Here is a 14,106-nt window from a genome sequence, read left to right as displayed (position 1 = left end):
CTATGAGAAAACTAAGGCACAAAGAAATTAAGATGATGCAGCAAACAAGGACTAACCTAGATAGGAAAGGTATTGAAAATACATAACTGTAGAAGTATCCATAGGGAAGGTATTATAAAACAAACTAGAGGCCCAGTGCATGAATTTGTGCACGGGTGGAGTCCCTCGGCCTGGCTGGTGATTGGGGCCGACCAAGGCCGTCTCACCCAGTCCAGGGGGAGGGACCGCGGTAGGTTGGCCGACTGTGGGAGGTTGGCTGTGGGAGCGCACTGACCACCAGGAGGAAGTTCCTGCATTGAGCGTCTGCCCCCTGGTGGTCGGTGCGCACGATAGCGACTGGTCAACCAGTCGTTCGGTCGACCGATCATAACAATCGCTTAGGCTTTTATATAGTATATAGATGGGTTATCACAGGGTCCCAGGAATGATGAACAAAATCATAATTTGGGAGCTCTCATAGAGCAACAAACAAATCATGGAGGGGACTATAAAAACAGTGTGGTATGGAAGCAGGTTATTACTAATAACCATGTGCAGATCCCTCTGTGTATGAAATGTATGATGAAAAAGTGATGCTTAAGTAAAACAAAAAAGGAAATTGAAATTACCAAAAAAAAAAAAAAAAAAAACTTTCTTAAAAAAATGCATTTACTCCAGAGCTTCTACATTTAATTTGAAAGTCCTGCTTCAAGGCAGTCACCTTCGAATACTCTTCATTTATTAAAAGTAATTGAGCCCGGCCAGTGTTGCTTAGTGGTTGAGCATCGACCTGTGAACCAGGAGGTCACCGTTTGATTCCTGGTCAGGCATATGCCTGGGTTATGGGTTTGATTCCCAATGTGGGGCATGAAGGAGGCAGCCAATCAATGATACTCGCTCATCATTGATGTATCTATCTCTCTCCCTCTTTCCCTTCCTCTCTGAAGTCAATAAAAATATATTTTTTAAAAGTAACTGAAAATATATTTGAAACTTATATTTGGAAATTATCTTCAGGACCAGTTTACTCACATAAGGAACCCAATATTTTTATTTTTTTGATCCTCACCCGAGGATATGATTTTTATTAATTGCAAGTGAAAGAGACAGAAATATCGATGTGAGAAAGAAACACTGATGAGTTGCCTCCCACACTCACCTAGACCAGGGATCAAACCCGAAACCTAGGTATGTGCCCTGACCAACCAGCAATTGAACCCACAACCTTTTGGAATACAAGATGACACTCTGACACAGCCACCTAGCCAGGGCAAGAACCCAATGTTTTTAATTTCTGATTCCATAGTTATAAAGTGTTTTTAGTCCTAACTGGCATTATTCAGATTATTTTATGACCCACTTTATTCACCAGATGTGGCCCACAGAGATTTTTGGCTTCTTTAAGAATGTAAGTCCACCCCAAGGCCATTCTAACGATAAGTATGACCCACAGCCTTATCCAAAGAGTTCCCTAGAAGTAAGTGCTCACAAAACATTTATTGAACAAATGAGCGACTTTGTCTATAAAAAGTTCCAAAACTGTTTTAGGAAATGACAACACTCTCTAAGTGACTGCTTTGAAGAAACATACATTTGATTAATCAAATTTCTTTGATTCATCTAACAAATATTCATTGAGAGCCAGCGGTAGCTACGTCATTTGTGGGGCCCAGTGCAAAATGAAAAGGCAAGGTCCCTGGTTCAAAAAGCAGGAGACAAGTATTTTCCTTTCTTCTGCGGGCTCCTCAGCCTGTCATTGTGTTTTTTATTTGCTGCTCAGCACTGTGTTCCCTTGGGTACGTGGGTACTAGAAGAGAGTCCCTAGCCTCAGAGGCATGTGGGCAGGGGCACCCATCCTCCCTGCAGGACCAGTCCTTCCCTGCTCCAACTCCTAGTGGGGTGGGCAGTGGTGGTGGTGGTGATGGTGGATGGGAATGGGGGAGGAGGGTGGCAGTGGTCACTGGGTAGATGTGAGAGAGCAACCCAGGGAGGGTTGCTCTCACATCGATGTTTCTCTCTGTCTTTCCCTCTCTCTTCCACTATCTTTAAAAATCAATAGAAAAATATCCTCAGGTGAGGATTTAAAAAAAAAGAAAGAAAGAAAAGTGATAGTTTGCTGAGCAGTGTGACAATTGCTGTCGGGGATACAAGAGCTGGTCAGAGCAGCTTGCTGGACATGCAGAGTCCTGGGCATTTGTATACAAAGTTTAGAAACACGGTTCTTAAGCTCTCCTTTCTGACTTTAAGAAGGTTATCATTTGGGTTGAGAAAGCCATAGGAAACCACGGAGGGCAGACTTTTTAGAAACGGCTCAATGACGTGGCATGAAATATGAGGGCTCTAAGGTTTGAATGAGAGAAGAGCTCTCGGCACCATTAATGTCCTCATAATCAGAGCACTAGATCATTTCACATGAGGGGAACATCCATTGCTTCCCTGTCTTCTGTGTTGAACACCAGTAAGTTCCGTAAGGACTAGGAGCAGGGCCTACTCCTGTCCCGCCTCCCTCTCAGCAATTTGTACCTTGTACATAAAATACATCAAGATTTGTTAAGTAAATGAAGTCGTTCAACATCTTCCTCTTAGGTAATATGATCCTGGCTGGGTTTTTTCCAGAGTCATTTTTTTTAGGGGAATTTTCTTAGCCAACACAGGACGTTCAGGGTCAGGACATTCCTTGTTCCGGTCTCTACTGCAATGTACAGGGGCAGGCCAAAGTAGGTTTACAGTGGTGAGTGCACGAAAGACAGAGTTTCTGTAGCGATTGCAATCATCATCACCACCTGCCTGTCCTTTTCCATACCAACAACTGTCAACCTACTTTTGCCCGCCCTTGTATTGGGCGTGTGAACTGCTCTTCAGCTCCGTGGGAGGAGCGAGGAGAGCTGGGCCCGATCACACACCAGTAATCTGAGTCAAGGACAAGAAACAAGCCCTTCAGGAAGTGAGCCGATTAAATGTTATTTCCTCAGATTTGAGGTTAATAAAGAAAATTTGGTTAAAGAATTGGAACATGCCCTAGCAGCTAGCCCCGTGGTCGGCAAACTGCGGCTCACGAGCCACATGCGGCTCTTTGGCCCCTTGAGTGTGGCTCTTCCACAAAATACCACGGCCTGGGCGAGTCTATTTTGAAGAAGTGGCGTTAGAAGAAGTTTAAGTTTAAAAAATTTGGCTCTCAAAAGAAATTTCAATCGTTCTAGTGTTGATATTTGGCTCTGTTGACTAATGAGTTTGCCGACCACTGGGCTAGCCTATTTGGCTCAGTGGATAGAGCATCGGCCTGCCGACGGAAGGGTCCCAGGTTCCATTCAAGGACACATGCCTGGGTTGCGGGCTCGGTCCAACATGCAGGAGGGAGCTGATCAATGATTCCCTCTCATCACTGATGTTTCTCTCTCTCTCTTCGTCTCCCTTCCTCTCTGAAATCAATAAAAATATATTAAATTTTTTAAAAAAGAATTGAAACACTTCAGATTCTTACATTCCCTAAAGGGGTAGGCATCATGGATGTCCTGTGATAAAAAAAAAAAAAAAAGGACCTTGGGGAAAAGGTCCCGACCCCGTCATGGTGGCACATCTTTCGTGCCTTGCATACGACGTGAAAACCAGCGGAGAGCATTTCTCTTTTCTTTCCCCTTTTGTTGGGTGGTAAATACCAGCTGGAGCTTTGTGAGCAGTGAGTAATACACCTGGCACGGGGCCAAGGGAACTGCCACCTGAAAACTTTCCACTCTGCTCGTATTCTCAGCTCGGGAGTCTTACGGTCCAAATGCACGAATGGGGGAACCTGCCCCCGTGGGCTCTCCTTCCCAGGACCTTTCCTATAGCAGCGAGTGCCTGGTTCAGCTACTCTCAACTCTCAATGGTGCTCCTGGTGCCTATCTTACAACGGTTTCCTCTTGTTTCTCAGCACACATCTGGGTGGTCTCCGCTGGCGACACGAGGCTCATTTTTTTTAAAAATTGATTTCAAAGAGGAAGGGAGAGGGAGAGAGAAAGAGAAACATCAATAATGAGAGAGGATGCCCTAACCGGTTTGGCTCAGTGGATGGAGCGTCGGCCTGTGAACTGAAAGGTCCCAGGTTCAATTCCGGTCAAGAGCATGTACCTTGGTTGGGGCACATCCCCAGTAGGAGGTGTGCAGGAGGCAGCTGAATCGGTGTCTCTCTCATCGATGTTTCTGACTCTCTATCCCTCCCCCTTCCTCTCTGTAAAAAATCAATAAAATACAAATAATAATAATAATGATAATGATAATGATAATGAGAGAGGATCATTGATCGGCTGCCTACTGCACGATCAAGCCCGCAACCCGGGCATGTGCCCTGACCGGGAATTGAACCATGACCTCCTGGTTCATAGATCGACGCTCAACCACTGAGCCACCTGGGCCAGGCATGAGGCTCATTCTTGAAGATGAAAGCACTTGAGTGCCATCACAAGAGAAGTGTATTTAGGACTGTCAATATAGCGGAGGCCACACTGACAGGTCCCTGCCCGTAGCCCTCAGGCTTTATTTTCAGGCTTCCAAGGGTCAGTAGCTGCCTCTCTGTCCCCGTGGCTACTCGCTAAGCCCAGGGAGGCCGCTCTACCTGTGCACAGAGCAGGCCTGAAGTTTAGAAGTTGTCATTACCAATGACCAATAAGCACTGGTGATTCATACCCCAGCTTCCTCGCCCCTCAGTTCAGAACATTCCAAAGTGTCGGTAGTATGTTTCACGGAGGGGTTAAACTCCTAACACACCTGGATTAGCTGCATTCTCAATCCCTCTATCCTTAACATTTCCTGCAATTCCAGAATAAATGTCTAGCCCTTGAATCTTTGTCACAGGGTCAGCTTCTGGGAAAACACAAAACAAGATGGTCAGCAGGCTCCTCCCAAATTCTGACAGTGGATTCCAAAGCCAAATATCTGTCATTTTAAAAATCGCCCAAAAAATGATTAAAAGTTGACAATTCAACCCTGGCTGGTGTGGCTCAGTTCGGTGGGTGTCGCCTCCATGCATCAACAGGTTGCCGGTTCGATTAGGAGGCAGCTAATGGATGTTCCGCTCACATCGATGTCTCTCTCTCTCTCTCTCCCTCTCCCTTCCTCTCTCTCTCTAAATATCAATAAAAATATATTTTTTAAAGTTGACAATTCATAGCTAGGCCAAGACTCAAATTTGCTAGATTGAAGTTCCTCACTCACAGCATCACTATTCCTCAAACTTGCTTCTTCGTGCGCTGAAAGTATTCTTCTGACTGAATGACCTCTGCCGGTAAATGGTGTAACAGAATGCATTTCCAATCATTTTAATGTGCTTTGAAGGTTATGGCACAAGTCTCCGAATCATGATTCACAGGTGTTTTCCACCTGTGGTGTACCAAGGGACCTTGGCCCTTTTGATGCCTATATTCAACTAGAATGTGCTATGTTGTGAAATCATAGTCAGTAGCTTGTTCACATAAATATTATTTTATTTATTTATGTAATCCTTTCTCACTGCTCTTTGATTCCCCACTTGCCCCAAATACTGGTTTGTTATTTTTCTTCTCTTTGGACTCACATTTCTCGCTCTATTTATATCCTGTCATCATTCTTTTTATGACAAAAGGATACAATCCCACATAATAGGCATACAGTGGATGCTATGTGCCCAGCACATCCCTCTTGGATAAGGTGACCAGATTTTAACATTGGTAAAGGGGGACACCATTGACCGGGGTGGGGGGGAGTTCTTCTTTTTTTAAAAATATATTTTATTGATTTTTTTTTTAGTATATTTTATTGATTTTTTTTAAAGAGAGGAAGGGAGAGGGATAGAGAGCTAGAAACATCGATGAGAGAGAAACATCGACCAGCTGCCTCCTGCACACCCCCCACCGGGGATGTGCCCGCAACCAATGTACATGCCCCTGACCGGAATCGAACCTGGGACCTTTCAGTCCGCAGGCCGAAGCTCTATCCACTGAGCCAAACCGGTTTCGGCTATTTTATTGATTTTTTACAGAGAGGAAGAGAGAGGGATAGAGAGTTAGAAACATCGATGAGAGAGAAACATCGATCAGCTGTCTCTTGCACATCCCCTACTGGGGATGTGCCCGCAACCAAGGTACATGCCCTTGACCGGAATCGAACCTGGGACCCTTGAGTCCGCAGGCCGACGCTCTATCCACTGAGCCAAAACGGTTTCGGCCTGGGGGGGGGGGGGGTTCTTGATTAAAAATTTGGTCTATATTGTAATCGCTTTTGGTTTTTTTAATAAAAGGAAATTCACTTCTTAGATCATCGTTGAATTTGCATCCTCTTTTTTTACTCATTATGTTAAAAATCTAAAAAAAATAATTTAAAATTATATTATAAATTATTATATACATATTGCTTAAAAACACAGTAAGTAGGTATATAATTACATGAACATATTTTATTGTTAGTTTATAAATTAAATTAATTTGATTGTTATAAAGTAACTATATTTTAAAAATTATTTTAATCCTATATTTCTTTCTAAATAATAACAATACTAACTTGTATTATTTTTCCTCTGAATTTGCCGTAACGTAAGTCGTAAGTGTCACTTTCAAGGCCAGCACTAGACTTTTTGCCGCCACTATAAAATATAAATAATACGAGTACTGTCTGCTAAATTCAAGAAAATTTATGTATTTATGAAATAAATAAATAAATTACTTACCTAAATTTTCTGAATAGCTGATTTGTAATGACATCACTTGTTTAACTAGCTTACTAGCACGCAGTACGATGTGTATCGTCTGAGAGACAGTTACAAAATGTTTCCGTCGTTGCCAATCCCAAAAAACGCCATTGTTCATTAAGTCCAAACAATGGTGGTCGAATTCTAACAACTGATCAACAATGCGAACTTTGATAAGCAGTTCTCGATAATCAGTTCTCAACAATTATTTGTTATTATTAAAGTTTAACATTATAAAATTAACAAAAATAATATAAAACTCATATCCTGGCTAAATAGCCACATGGCGCCGAAAACCGTATATTCCCTTCCCGTTCTCCCGCTGTTCCCTAGCTTGTCGTGCATTCTTTCCAAAAATCGGGACTTTTTTTTAAAACGCCGCGGGACGACGCGGGACAAATTGTTACAAATTGGGACTGTCCCGCCAAAAGCGGGACGTCTGGTCACCTTACTCTTGGATCAAGGAACTCACTGGTGGCTGCTGATGGCTCACAACTCAGCTCCTCTTGAGGAATTGTCCTCTGCTGAAGGAAGCTACCTCGCCCAAGGTTATCCCTCCCTGGGCACAGCCAGCATCCAACAAGGCTCAGACCCTTTGTCTCAACTTGGAACAACTCTGAGGAAGCATCCCAGCTGCAAAGCTCCATGTAAGATCAGCGGAGGCCTCTCCGTAATTGCATCCTGACTCACCTTCTCCCTTTGCCCAGTCCTGCTTTCCTTACTCTTCACAAGTATTGTTCCTGAGAGCACCCTCTAGTTAAACATCTGTGCAAAAATCTCAGGAACTCAGACTGTTCCCCAGGAACCTGACCTGTGACGGTTTCAGATAAAATTAGAAAATCAAGAGGAATAAAAATGTGCTCATTTAAATTTACTGTCATATGGGCACCCCACCTGGTATATGTAAAATGGTGTCATAAAAACTTGAATGGTGCCAGTATATATTTGTATATCCTACTACTAAAAATGTGTGGAAAATAAAGTGCATATTTTTGTTTGAACCATAGAAAACAAGCATAACAGCACCTGACATATGGAAGGAGCTCAACAAATATTTCCTGAAATATGATTTACACTTGTCTCATAATTCAATGCTTCAAAGACTGTGTACTTTTCATTATAAATAATTGCGTGTTCTTTAAGAAAAATGTTCACATTTTAATCCATATCCAGGTCAATAAAACAATTTAAAATAAATTATTTCTTTAAGTCCTAGCTGGTTTGGCTCAGGGGATGGAGCGTCAGCCTGCAGACTGAAGGGTCCTGGGTTAAATTCTGGTCAAGGACACATGCCTGGGTTGCAGGCTTGATCCCCAGTAGGCGATGTGTAGGAGGTAGCCGATCAATGATCCTCTCTCATCATTGATGTTTTCTCCCTCTCTCTTCCTCTCTGATATCAATTTAAAAATATTTTTAAAATTATTTCTTTAACTGCAGACATTAGCAATTTCATCAAGTAGGCACTCTGGGTCAGTTTCTTTACCTGAACTAAGTTACTGCCATTATCATATCATAAAATCAAAATCCCCAAGAATTGTCCAGAAAAAAAGACTTTATAAATAAGATGGCTCAGGCTTTCTAGCTGCTATTCATGCTGTACCTACCTCTACTTTTCAACAATTGAAAAGGTAGATGGAATGTAAACAATGTTTATTTCGTTGAATGAGAAGTTCAAAGTTCAGCATACCTGAAAATAATCCACCATTGTCCCTAATAGGTAGCCGTTTCTTTCCCACAATCAACATGAACGCTCATTGGGCCCTCCCACCAATCACCATACATCTCTTCAGTAAGCTCCATCATTCCATTTTCTCCTATTGGGGAATTTATGAAAATCTTTCCTGGTAACTTTTTCCAAACTCAGTCATATTTGGTGTAAGGGGTGGGGGACAAGTTTTAAAAAAGAAGTATCACTCCCAATTAATGAGCTAATTAAAACATAAAAATAGAAAGCGAGCCAATGCTAAACTAAAAGATGAGAAGCAAAAGGAAGAAAAGGATTATGTTTCAGAACGGTATTTCCCACGCCTTTGGCATAGGCACATCTGTTGGTGTTGTTTGCCTTTAAATGCAGCCCTTCAATTGCTAGCTACTCAAATTCCTTATTAGTCAGGATCATGTAGTAAATAGACCTCAAAATGCATAATGCTCAAGCCTAATAAAAGTTTATTTCTGGTGTACATAAGTTACTTCTGGGTGGTGGATGTCTCTTCATACTCAGGCCCCTTTGTATTGTGTTATGTTTTATCATGTAGCTCCCACTTCCCTGAGGCTTTTCTTTCATCAGCATCCAACCAGTCAAGGAAGAAACAGAGCAAGGATAAGACATCCCTGTTTCATAAAAGGCTTGGCTCAGACATGGCATAAATCACTCCTGCACACGCTCCCTGGGTTAGAATCCAGTCTACTAACTGCAAGGGAGACTGGGAAATGTAGTCTAGCTGTGTGCCCAAGGAGAAGGGGAAACTCATTTTTGCTGAACAGCTAGGAGACCCAGACACAGAGCCTTTGTGCAGCTTAAGAAAACAAGCAAAGGCCAAGCTTCTCGAACCATATGAGAAGGATCTTAAAGGCGACAGACAGTTGGCTGACTGCTAGAGCCAGTCAAATGGGAAACCACCTTCTTCAACTCTCCTCAGTGTGCCTAAAACTCAATACCTGAAAATAATGCTAATCTTTCAGTAATCGTTCTACCCATACACCAAAGGAGGCCCCACGGTAAAGCGCCTTTTCTCTCCAAGACAGGATAGATGGCTCTGAGGGGCTGAATGAAGAATTAATTTGGTCTTTCCCCCTTTTCCCTTCTAATGAAACAGTCACATTGTTTGAAAAGGTTTCTGAGATCATTATCCGGATGCCTCATCACTCTGACACCACTACTCTGGGCACTAGAATTTCAATCATGAAACCCTGTGAAACTTAACCCGTTCGTTTTCTTTAACATCTTTAACCAACAGAATAAACTCTTTATATAAAATGACAGTTAAGAAAAAGATCACATCTCTTGACCAGTTCCTACAAGAAAACAGTGAACCTTTCATTTCAACATTTAAGCCGCAGATCAGAATTTTATTTGCAGATGACAACTTTGTGGTTAATGGTATTTTCTTTTTTTTTGTACTTACTCGCTCTTCCAGATGAATGACAGAGAATAATTGCTCATTCTGAAGATGGCTTCAGAGGGGAAGAGCTTGCAACCCTACTGTATTTTATGTTTATACTGCAAAAAGGACATTCCTGAGGGGAAATGTGATCAGGTTGATAGGAGTCAAATGAAACTGTCTGTGTAGGAGGATTTTGCTTTGTAGCCTCAATGATTAACTCAGGCGTGTCTATACGTTGAAGAGCCGAACAATAATTAAGTGAACATCACTGTACCAGATATTATCAGTGTTTACCAGTAGTGTCTGCTCATATTTACAAATCACTTTATAATGTTCAGGAGAATATCTTACCCCAATTATTTATTTGTAACTAGTCATACTTCATGGGTGGATAATCTTTTTTTTTTTAATTGCTGGTTTATCCTCTAAAGCAAAAGCAACCTTGTAATTAATTTAGAGTTGATTTTCCTGAAGGACATATTAGGCATCAAAATGACTTCTTTTTTCACCTAATCAAAGAAAGCAAAAATGTGCATCATGCTTACAAAATACTTTAAAATATCTATAATAATAAAAGCATAATATGCTAATTAGACCAGACATCCTTCCAGACAAAGCCAGGGCTGCGAGGGAAGCCCGGGTCCCAGGTGCCAGAGGGAAGCCGGTGCCAGCAGCCAGGGGAAGGAAGGCCTACTCTTGCATGAATTTCGTGCATTGGGCCTCTACTACTTTATAATGCCCTAGCCAGTTTGGGTCAGTGGATAGAGCATCGGCCTATGGATCAAAGGGTCCCAGATTTGATTCTGGTCAAGGTCACATACCTCGGTTGCAGGCTCCTCCCCAGCCTAGGCCCTGGTTGGGGCTCATGCAGGAGGCAACCAACCAATGTGTTTCTCTCACATCAATGTTTCTCTCTTATAAGTACCGCGCGCTAACCAATTGTGCCACTGGAGCTCCAATGGTAAGATATGTACACATATAATACCTTAATAAAAAAATGGAAAAAAAAAGTTTCTCTGTCTTGCCCTCTCTCTTCCACTCTCTCTAAAATCAATGGGAAAATATTCTCAAGTGAGGATGAAAACATATATATATATATATATATATATATATATATATATATATATATACTTTATTTCCACACTGTGGGCAGTTAAGAGAGAAGGGAACAAATAGGAAGAGATGGGAGCAAAGGGTAGGAAGTAGAGACATAAAAAGGAAAAGGAAAACATGAATGACAAAGGAAGGACATGAGGGAAAAAAGTAGGGGACATTTGGACAAACTGAAGAACTAAGCCTACCTAGCAGGGAAGGGAATTGGGGAAAAGGTTTTCTCCGATATTGTTGCTGTTATAACCAGTGCAACACTAAGGCCGAATGAGATCAGTCCAAGGTAGCTCTAGCTCTGGGTAGAGGTTTCCTAGCTTGCTCTATACTCTATGAAGAGTCATGTCTCCAAAAAAAAAAAAAAAAAGTCATGTTTCTCCAGTCAGAAAGATATTCTCACTTAAGTGATTCCTCATAATTTACTTCTTTAGAATTTCATAGATTCTTTTTTTTATTGACATAATTTACACAACATCAAATTCACTTTTTAAAAGTGTACAGTTCAGAGCTTTTGTGAAATTCAAGGTTATGTAATCATGACCATTATTTAATTCAAGAATATTTTTATCACCCCTAAAAGAAACTGAATACTCATTAGCAGTAACTCCCCATCCCCTCCTCCTATCAGCCTCTGGAAACCAAAAATTTCCTTTATGTCTGTATTGGTTTGCATATTCTGGAAATTTCATTTGGATGGAAACACACAATACATGGCACTTTGTGTATGTCTTCTTTCACTTAGCATGCTCTAAGATTCATCCATGTTATAACATATATAGCACTTCATTCCTTTTTATTTATATATATATAAAAGCCTAAGCAACCATTATGACCAGTAGACCAAATGACCGGTCGACCGGTCATTACTATGACATGCACTGACCACCAGGGGGCAGACGCTCAATACAGAAGCTGCCCCCTGGTGGTCAGTGTGCTCCTATAGCCAACCTCCCATGGTCCCTTCTCCCCCACCCCACCCCACCACCGCCAGCTGGCCCTAATCAGCCCGATCACCAGCCAGGCTGAAGAACCCCACCCGTGCACAAATTCGTGCATTGGGCCTCTAGTAGTTCAATAATATTCCATTGTATGGACATGTCACATTTTCTTTATCCATTTATTAGTTGGTGGGCAGTTACATTGTTTCTGAACTATTATGAATAACGCTGCTTTGAACACATCCTGTACACATTATTGTGTGACTATGTTTTGAATTTTCTTGAGTGTATGTATGTCTCAGAGTGGAACTGCTGGATGATATGGGAACTCTCTGCTTAATCTTTTGAGGAACTACTAGACTGTTTTCCAAAGTGGTTTTGCCATTTTATTCACACGAGCGATCTATGAGTGCTCCACATTCTCCACAACATCAACCACACTTGTCACTGTTTAACTTTTTGATTATAGCCATCTTGATGGATGTGAAGTGCTTCTTATTGAGGGTTGGAGTTTGTTTTTTGTTTTTTTGTAGTTTTATAGGGAGATTGTATGAAACAAAGTTAGCTGCTACACATTAAAAAGAGAAAGAGCTATTTTTATAAACATAGTAAGCTTTGGGGAGTGTGTGTGTGTGGGGGGAGTTCCATATAATTTTTTACTACTTCTAAGAGGTATTGTTTTGTAATCCCTTGGAAGTGATCTTAAAGATTAAGAGGATACAACCTTGTACTAAAATCAACAATCTTTCACATATATGGTTATTTAAGCTCCATTTGAATATTTCCAGTGACAAAATAAACTCACTTCTCCAAGAAACTATTCATCATTTCAATTAGTATTTAGCCATGACTACAGTCAAATTCTCCCATTGAACCAAATCTCCTGCCAGCCATTTCTCCTAGATCTACCTTAGGGGCAACATCAAACAACTCTGTAGACATCCTAAGGTTACAGTTCTTCATTACAGAAGGACAACTCTACCTTAAATTCCTACCCTCTATGTCCTAATCTTCAGTCCCACTGGATTCCATTAATGATTAATGGGAATTTTCTGCCTCATTTTGACCTTTTGAGGAGCCATAAAGATTCCCATGTGGCTGAATAGGAATGAGCAGGGCGAAGACTGATGAAAAATGAAGCAAGTGAGGTAGTCAGTGGCCCTATGTGCAAGATCTTACAGGCCTTCTTCTAAGAAGACTGTGAGCAAGAAAATGACATTGTTAGTTTTACATTTTAAAAAGATTACTCTGGCTGCTATATGGAGAATAAAATGTAGGAGGGCATAAGTGGAAGTTGGAAGACTTATGTACTGTACACACCTTAAGTTGAGCTACAATGAGTCATGCCCTGATATAGTATTCGCCCTTGAATGCAGGCGGATCCTGTGACTTGCTTCTAATGAACAGAATGTGGAAAGGTGATGGGAGTCACTCTCATGATTATGTTACATTACATAAGACTTCATCTTAGCAAACTGAAATGTGAGAAATTCTCCTGATTGTGTTTTTTGTTTGTTTGTTTGTTTGTTTTCTGGGTGCTTTTTTTAGAAGTTAAAATGTGTATTTGTTTTTAATTACAGTCTACTTTCAATATTAATTTGTATTGTTTTAGGTGTCCATGCAAGACATAATGGTGACTTGGACCTGGAGAGTAGCCATGGAGATGGGGAGAAGTAGTTTGATTTGGGATGTGTTTAAAATAGAGTCTGTACATTTTGCCAATAGCATTTGCCAGTAGCTTAGATATTGCATGTGTGAGAAAGAGAGGAGTCAAAGATGACTCCAAGAATGGCTCCGTAAGTACAAATACTTATAAAAATCATTTGATTTATATTTTGTCTATCTTATGTATCAAATCTGGTCAATCCCTGTTGACTTGCTATATATAGCACCTCTTCCAAGAATGTACTTGACTCTTTTCTAAGCCAGGAAATACTACCCATCCTTCAAGGTTCAGTAGAAATCTGTCCCTTCAGTGAGGCCTCCCTCATGCAGTCTAGCTGCTTAGCTTTTTTGCTCCCTGTCTTAGTCAGTTTGGGTGGCTGTCACAGAATTACACAGGCTGGTGGCTTGTAAACAACAGAAATTTATTTCTCACAGTTATAAAGATCGGGCAATCCAAGGTCAACGCACCAGGAGATTTAATGTTTGATTCAGATAACTGCCTTCTTGTTGTGTCCTCATATGAGGAAAGGAGCAAAGAACCTCTGTGGGGTCGCTTTTATAAGGGCACTAATCGCATTTATGAGGACTCCACATTCATGATCTAACCATCAGGATT

This window comes from Cnephaeus nilssonii (assembly GCF_951640355.1).
Source record: "Cnephaeus nilssonii genome assembly, chromosome: 17".
Classification (NCBI taxonomy): Eukaryota; Metazoa; Chordata; class Mammalia; order Chiroptera; family Vespertilionidae; genus Cnephaeus; species Cnephaeus nilssonii.
This window is presented reverse-complemented; position numbering follows the sequence as displayed.